The sequence below is a fragment of the Microtus oregoni genome, unplaced genomic scaffold, assembly GCF_018167655.1.
Source record: "Microtus oregoni isolate MIOR12 unplaced genomic scaffold, Mior012 000044F_ref0000062, whole genome shotgun sequence".
Lineage (NCBI taxonomy): Eukaryota > Metazoa > Chordata > Mammalia > Rodentia > Cricetidae > Microtus > Microtus oregoni.
This window is the reverse complement of record NW_024543218.1, coordinates 3853889-3861545: the sequence shown is the minus strand read 5'-3', so window position 1 is coordinate 3861545 and position 7657 is coordinate 3853889.

The window sequence follows — 7657 nt, the reverse complement described above, 5'->3', positions numbered from 1 at the left end:
AAAATCATAAATGAAAAGGTGGGCACAGCAACAGACACTGAGAAAATGCAGAGAATCATTTCATCATACCTCAAATCCTGTATTCCACAAAATTGGAAAATGTAAGGTAAATGGACAATTTTCTTAATAGGTACCTCAAACCAAAATTAAATCAAGACACAGTGAACAATTCAAATACACCTATAACCTTCAAGTAAATAGAAGCAGACATCAAAAAATAAAAAGACAAGAACTGGATGGTTACAGTGAAGAATTCTACCAGAACTTCAAAGGAGAGGAAACAACTATACTCCTCAAATGGTTAAACAAAATAAATCAGAAGGAACATTTCCACACAAACATTTCATTTTATGATGTTACAGTTACCCTGGTACTAATTCCACACAAAGAATCAAAATGAGAATTATATGCTAATCACCCTTATGATCATTAATGCAAAAATACTCAATAAAATACTGACAAACTGAATCGAAGAACACACCAAAAAATTATTCACCATAATGAACCTAGCTTCATCACATGGATGCAGAATGGCTTAACATATGAAGCATATGGTCTGTCAATGTAATCCATCATATAAATAAACTGAAAGAAAAAATATAATCATCTCATTAGATGCTGAAAAAGCATTTGACAAAATGCAACACCCCTTCATGATAAAGGTCTTGGAGAGATCAAAGAAGGTATCTTAACATAATAAAAGAAATATACAGAAAGCATAGAGTAAACATCAAATTAAATGGAGAGAAACTCAAAATGATCCCACTAAAATTAGGAACAATTCAACTCTCTCACCATACCTAGTAAACATAGTTCTTGAAATTCTAGCTACAGAAAAAGAAAAACAAAAGAAGATCATGTGGATCCAAACTGGAAATGAAGAAGTTAAGCATTTGCTATTCACAGATGATATGATAGTATACATAAGTGACCCCACAAACTCTATCAGGAAACTCCTACAGCTCATAAATACCTTCAGTAATTTGTCAGGATACAAGATCAGCTCAAAAAAATCAGTAGCCCTCCTATATATGAATAAAAAAGAAACTAAGAAAGATATCAGAGGAGCATCACCATTTACAATAGCCACAAATAATTTAAAATATCTTCAGGTAACAGTAACCAAAGAAGTGAAAGCCCTGTTATTTCAAAACTTAAATCTTTAAAGAAAGAAATTGAAGAAAATACAAGAAAATGGAAAGATGCTCTTGGATAGGTAGAATCAACATAATAAAAATGGCGACCCTACCAAAAGCAATTAATATATTTAATGCAATCTCCATCAACATCCCAAACTCTTCATCCCAGACCTTGAAAGCACACTACTCAAATTCATAGCAGAAAACAAAACACAGACAATAGCCAGTCTCCTGGACTGAACAACTACTGAATTCTTCACTTGATCTTAGACAAAACGTCGAGAAGCAATATCCTGGATATTTCCAATTACCATTAGTAGGCAGCTACTTTTAAGTTACCACAGCTTGTGAGACATTCTAATAACCCCACTTCTTACATTCATGGTGAGATTCATTCTTCCTGTTCTGCTCATGTAGAGAATCGTGAATACTGCAGTTGTATATTTTATTTACCTGACCAAGGAAAGAGATGTGCGGCTAACAATAGTGCTCATGGAGACATTCTTCCTAGCTCCATTATTATCTATGTATTCAAATTTTCATGAACTCTACCCTTTTTTATTATTATTCATTTGCCTGGAATTTGCTTTGAATTTCAGGAATAGAACCCATAAAGCAATGGAGCTATCATGCAGCCATCAGTTGGGGAAAGACTAATCATCTTGTTTAAGATCTGGTTCCTCCTTTTCTCTTTTCTGTTGTGTGAAATCCCTGTGAAAACCATGTTAAAAGTACCTTCAGTTCATGTGACCTCAGCATGAAGCCACAGAATAATCATCTTTTGTGACCTTAAAATTATCTTAGCAATTAATATTCTGTGCACCCTTCCCCCTGTAGGACAAGAAATCACCGCATCCACCTAGCACAGCCCAGTGCACAGTACAAGCTAGCTAGACACATTGTGTCCTGGAGGAAAAGGGGAAATTTCCTATGGAGTGCAAGATTAGGACTGTGTCTCCTTTTGGAGCAAGGGGCAAGTGCTATTGAAATGCAAAGCTTGGTCAATCTAGAAAAGTACTTTGGCTGATGTGGATGGAATGGATAGGAACCAGTGTGCTGTGTCTTTAAGCACACTGTAGCCCTGTGGACAGTGTTCCTGCTACTCAGACCGCACCAGCCAATCAGGCCCTCCAAGTGACCTGCCAGTCAGAAACAGTGCAGGGCTCTTCTAGGCACCCGCCTTCAGACTTGGCTTCGTGGAGGAGCTTGTGCAACTTGTTTCCTGTGCTGTGGTGAAGTTGCTGCTGCAGGGAGATGACGATCTGAGAGCTTTGGCAATCTGGGGAACCACAACATGGTGAGCGAGGGAATGTTGTCTCCTAATGGGGAGGAGCAGAGGGTGAGTTGCAGGAGACAGCACGGTGCATCCTTGTGGGATCTGTGTGGAAATCTGCCTCCATATTCCCACCTTGTGAAGTCCTATGTGGTCCTGTTAATTCCTAGACCTAGTCAGCCTGCTCAGAGCAAAAGCATCTTTCTCTGAGATTAATAGAGATCATTATAACTGTTCCTCCAGAAGCTGTGTATAGAGGGCTGTTAGGTGACTTTTCCTTGAAGTTTTCTGTGTATGTGTTCTCTATTTTTTTGTGTTTGTGAAAATTATGGTTTTGGTAAAGTTATCTTTTAGAATAAGCATCAAGATTGATAGTCGACTTTTCACAGTGTCATCTACTTGAATTTCAAGCAAGACCTTATGGTACAGTATGAACATGCCAGAGGCATTTTTTTCCGTCATTTATCTAATTTACATTTGTTCCTACATGATTTTGATGTAAGAATGTCCCTAAATGTCTCTGCTTTTACATTGTGATTATGGTTAGAAGTGGATTTGTTAACTGATCATGCTTAAGGAAAGGGAAATGGTACATGAGCATTTTCAGACTCCCTACGTAAAATCTCCATGCTTCATTTGTTGAGGAACAATACTGTTCTTTTTTTTTTTCTTTTTGGTGACAACACTGTTCTGAAAACAACTCCCACACTCTTTGTGCCTCCTGCAGGCAAGATTTTTTTTTTTTTATCATTTCTTCTGTCTTGGCTGTTGAAATGACTGGCTATTTTTGGTAGTTAAAACTGACTAGCTCTGAGATTATCTAATACACAAAAAGAATTAATTATACCTGAGAGGGATTTTACTTAAAGGTTTTTGCAATGCGAAAATCCTCCATTAATCTGTGTCATTTGAGATGATAGGACACACCTTAAGCTGCTTGGTGTTTGTTCACAAATAACCAGTGAGCCATCTCTCCCACCCATGTCTGTGCACAGTCTTAACACCAACACTCTTGAGCAGAGGTAGTGGGATTGTCTGCATTTGAGACCAGTCTGGCCTACAGAATGAGTTCTACAACCACACAGAAAAATCCTATCTTGAAATCACACAACAAAAACTGAATAAAACAAAGACTATGGCCCAACTTACTCAGCATCTTACATTCTGGTAGCAGCAGTCACATATAAAGTATTGTGAAAAAGAAAAGTCTCTGTTTTGCCTCTGTGCTCTAGCTCTGGCTACCAAGCTCATTCCTTTATGAGCATTAGAGCATACTTCATTGTAATTTTGATGAATACTTAAAACAAGCTGAGTCACAGAGCCTTGTGGGCAGAACAACTACTAGATTCTTCACTTGACCTTAGACAAAAGTCTGAGAAGCAAGCTATTGGATTCTTCAATTGCCATCGGTAGGCAGCTATTCTTAAGTTACCTGGACAACAGCTTGTCAGACATTCTAATAAGCTCGCTTTTTACATAATGGTGAGATTTATTCTACCTGTCCTGTTGATGTAGAGAATCTTAAATACTGCAGTTGTATATTTTACTCACCTGACTATGGAGGGAGATGTGCTGGCTAACAATAATGCTCATGAAGACATTCTTTCTAGCTCCACTATTCTCTACATATTCAAATTTCCATGAACACTACTCTTTTTATTATTATTCTTTTGCCCGGCATTTGCTTCGAATTTAAGGAACAAAACCCATAAAGAAATGGAGCCATTATCCAACTTTCCGATGGGGGAAAGACCAATCATTTAGCTCGAGATCTGGTTCCTCTTTCCTTTTGTGTAAAATCCCTGTGAAAACCATGTAAAAAGTATCTTCTGTTCATCTGACCTCAGAATGAAGCCACAGAACAAATATTTCATTTTGTAACTTTAAAACTCTCTTTAATTGTTAGTATTCCAGGCATCCTTACCTCTGTGGGAGAGGAAATTACTCCACCCACCTAGCACAGTGCACCCTACAAGTCAAGCAGTGTGCTGAAAGAAAAGGGAAAGTTCCTAGTAGTGCATGAAAATGACATTGATTGCTTTTGTAGCCAGGGGCAAGTGCTATTGAAAGGTATATATTCTCAGATCTGGAGAAGTTCTCTATTAGGGTGAATGGATTGGACAAGAACCAGTATTCTGTCTCTTTAAGCACACTATATCCTGATGGGAGGTGCTCTTGTCATTCAGGACTCACTAGCCAATCATGCACTCCAGGTGACCTGCCAGTCAGAAGCAGTGCAGGTCTCTTCCGGGCAGCCATCTTCAGTCTTGGCTTTGAAGAGGAGCTGGCACCAGTAGATTCCTGTTCTTGGGTGCAGTTGCTGTTGCAGGGAGACGATGCACTGAGAACTTTGGCAAAATGGAGAAGCCCAACATGGTGAGTGAGGAAATGCTGTCTCCTGATGTGGAGGAGCAGAGGGCAAGGTGCGGAAAACACTATGGTGTTTTCTCCATGGGTCTGGGTGGGAACCTGTCGCCATATTCCCTGTATGTGAAGTTCCTCATGGTCCCTGCTAACCTAGGGGCAGGCCTCTGAATAGCTTTGCTCTGTGGCTTCATCTCCTTAGAGTATTGGGAGCAGGAAGTTGTGTATAAAACACTTTCCTAGTCAACTTCAACAGGGTTGATGCATTCATGGAAACAAGTTGCCAACTCAGAGAAGCCTAGATTCACCAATATCTTCTCGATATTGAGCACTTTGCATTTAAGCTTTAAATATGACCTGAATTTATATTTAAATGTGTGGAGGTTTTCAAAGGCATCTCATATGTTGTGTAGCTTTCCACTACTGTACCAAAATGTAGTAGAGTAGAATTGGTGATACAATATGTTCAATAAAGCTTAAAAAATGATTAAGTCCAAAAAGTAGAAATTAGCAGAGGGAGAACTGTGTCTAAAACACCCAGACTTTAAGTATATGCTAATTAGGGCTGGTAAAGATTAGAATGCATGGGTATACATTGTTCACCAGGATTGTCCAGATATTTGCCACCAAACCACTTCAAAGAAGCCATCACTGATTTAAAAATAAAAAGTCACTGCCAGGCGGTAGTAGTGCACGCCTTTAATTCCAGCATTATTGGAGGCAGAGGTGGGTGAATTTCTTTGAGTTCAAGGCCAGTCTGATCTACAAGAGTTACAGGACAGGCTCCAAAGGTACTGAGAAACCCCCATCTCAAAAAAATCCCCGAGTGCAGGGATTAAAGGAGTGCCCCACTACTGCCCAACTAAGATGCTATTTTTCTTCAGAATTTTACTAGGTATGGAATGTATCTTCTGCAATATCCCCCACCCTATCTTTTTTGTCGTTTACTTGTCCAGTCCAGACTTTCTCCTTCCTCCTGATCTTCACCTTAGAACCCTGTCAGTGAAGAATGACCTACTGTAACAGGTCATTGGCGTACTTAAGAGAATATTCTCAGAATACTTCTACTTAAATATTTAGACTGGCAATTGCCTGTTTCTATTTCAATTGTTCACAGTATAATCTGGACCATTATCCTAAGGGATACCTATGGATAACAGCATATACTGAATGCAAAATCTGTCTAACCTAGCTCCCCTTGAGCATTGGACAGAGATCAATGCATAGCATCATTAAAGAGACTTTTCTTTATTAATCTCCTAAGTGTGTGCTGTGATTTCTCAGTGGGAAGGCATATTGATTCTAAAAGAGCTGCATTTCCATCCGGATAGAAATATTGTTTCTGAGACAACTTCTGTTATGTTGATTCAGGTGGCCTTGGTCCCTGTCTGTTGCTTTCCTTGGCAACCTTGAGTGTCCTCAATATTACAACCTCAAAGATCTTAAATGACTGTACCAGTTCCAGTATTAAAATTATGTATTTGCCTGGCACTAGTGGTGCACGCAGAGTCTACAAGAACTAGTTCCTGGACATGCACCAAAGCTACAGCGATACCCTGTCTCAAACAAAACCAATACATTAAAATAAAATAAAATAATGCATTTGAACCATGTAGTCGACCGTCAACGCAGTCACAGGAAAAGGATTTGCATATGAAGCATTTCTTCTGTCCTCAGACCACAATAGGAAGAATAGATTATTGTGTGCACTGCAGGGGGCACAGCATAGGCAATCAGCTGTTGGAGCCACCACTATGAAAAAGAGCCTGACTGTGGTAGCAGGAGTGGTTTGTAATTGCCCAGCATGTGTAAATTAATGTCATGTGAATGTACACAGTCCAGATTAGGAAGGTTATCTTGAGTCAAGGAACATTGAATTTACAATTAGACAACTATCCTCTGCAGATATGATCGATCTTGTTTTTTAAATTGAAATTTACTGAGCTCTACAATTTCTTTGCTTCACTCCCTGCCCCTCCACTCCCCCCTTCAATCCTCTCCCAAGGTCCCCATGTACCCAATTTACACAGGAGATCTTGTCTTTTTATACTTTATCCTTCCCATGTAGATTAGATGTATGTAAGTCTCTCTTAGCCTACTCTTTTATAAAGTCAATATAGAAAATTTTATTTAATCTCAAAAGTGCATTTTTTTGGTGTATTGAGAGAGGGTTTCTCTGTAGCTTTGGAGCCTGTCCTGGAACTAGCTCTTGTAGACCAGGCTGGCCTCAAACTCACAAAGATCTGCCTGCTTCTGCTTCCGAGTACTGGGATTAAAAGCATGTACCACCACTGCCCAGCTACAAGTGCATTATTATCATCACTTTAAAAATCATTTTTTGGTATCAGTTTCAAAACTTTCTTTAAGTGTATCGCTGCTCTTATCTCTATTTGTTTCTGTTCTCCAATGTTTCTAAGTCATTGAGAGTTTCATTTCATTTCTTTCTAGTTATGTTGATTTCTATGTAGAGCAATGTCTTCTATACTTTAGGCTTGCCTCTTGCTATGTAATTGAGAATTATTTTGAACACCTAATCCTGCCTCTGTTGCCAGCTCTGGGAAGGCAGTCCTGCAACTCCTTCCAGGTTTGTCCTTCACTAGTCAGTGAGAAAGAAAAATAGAGCAGTTAATGAGTGTCTGCTAATCATTCTGGCTTTTATTGGAGACTTAGAAATGAAGAGGGATTGGTATAAGAATTGAACTCATTGACCACCTTTGAAGCTGGTGTAGACACAGTGCAGGAAGTGAGAGGTTGCACTGAGGGTGAGAGCTTTCCTCCTTCATCTGAGATTACTTACATGGAATCAGGTGGCCCTGATTGATCAGTTGCAATGCTGTATTATTATCCTGATTGACCATTGTTTGCAGTCCACAGACAATGG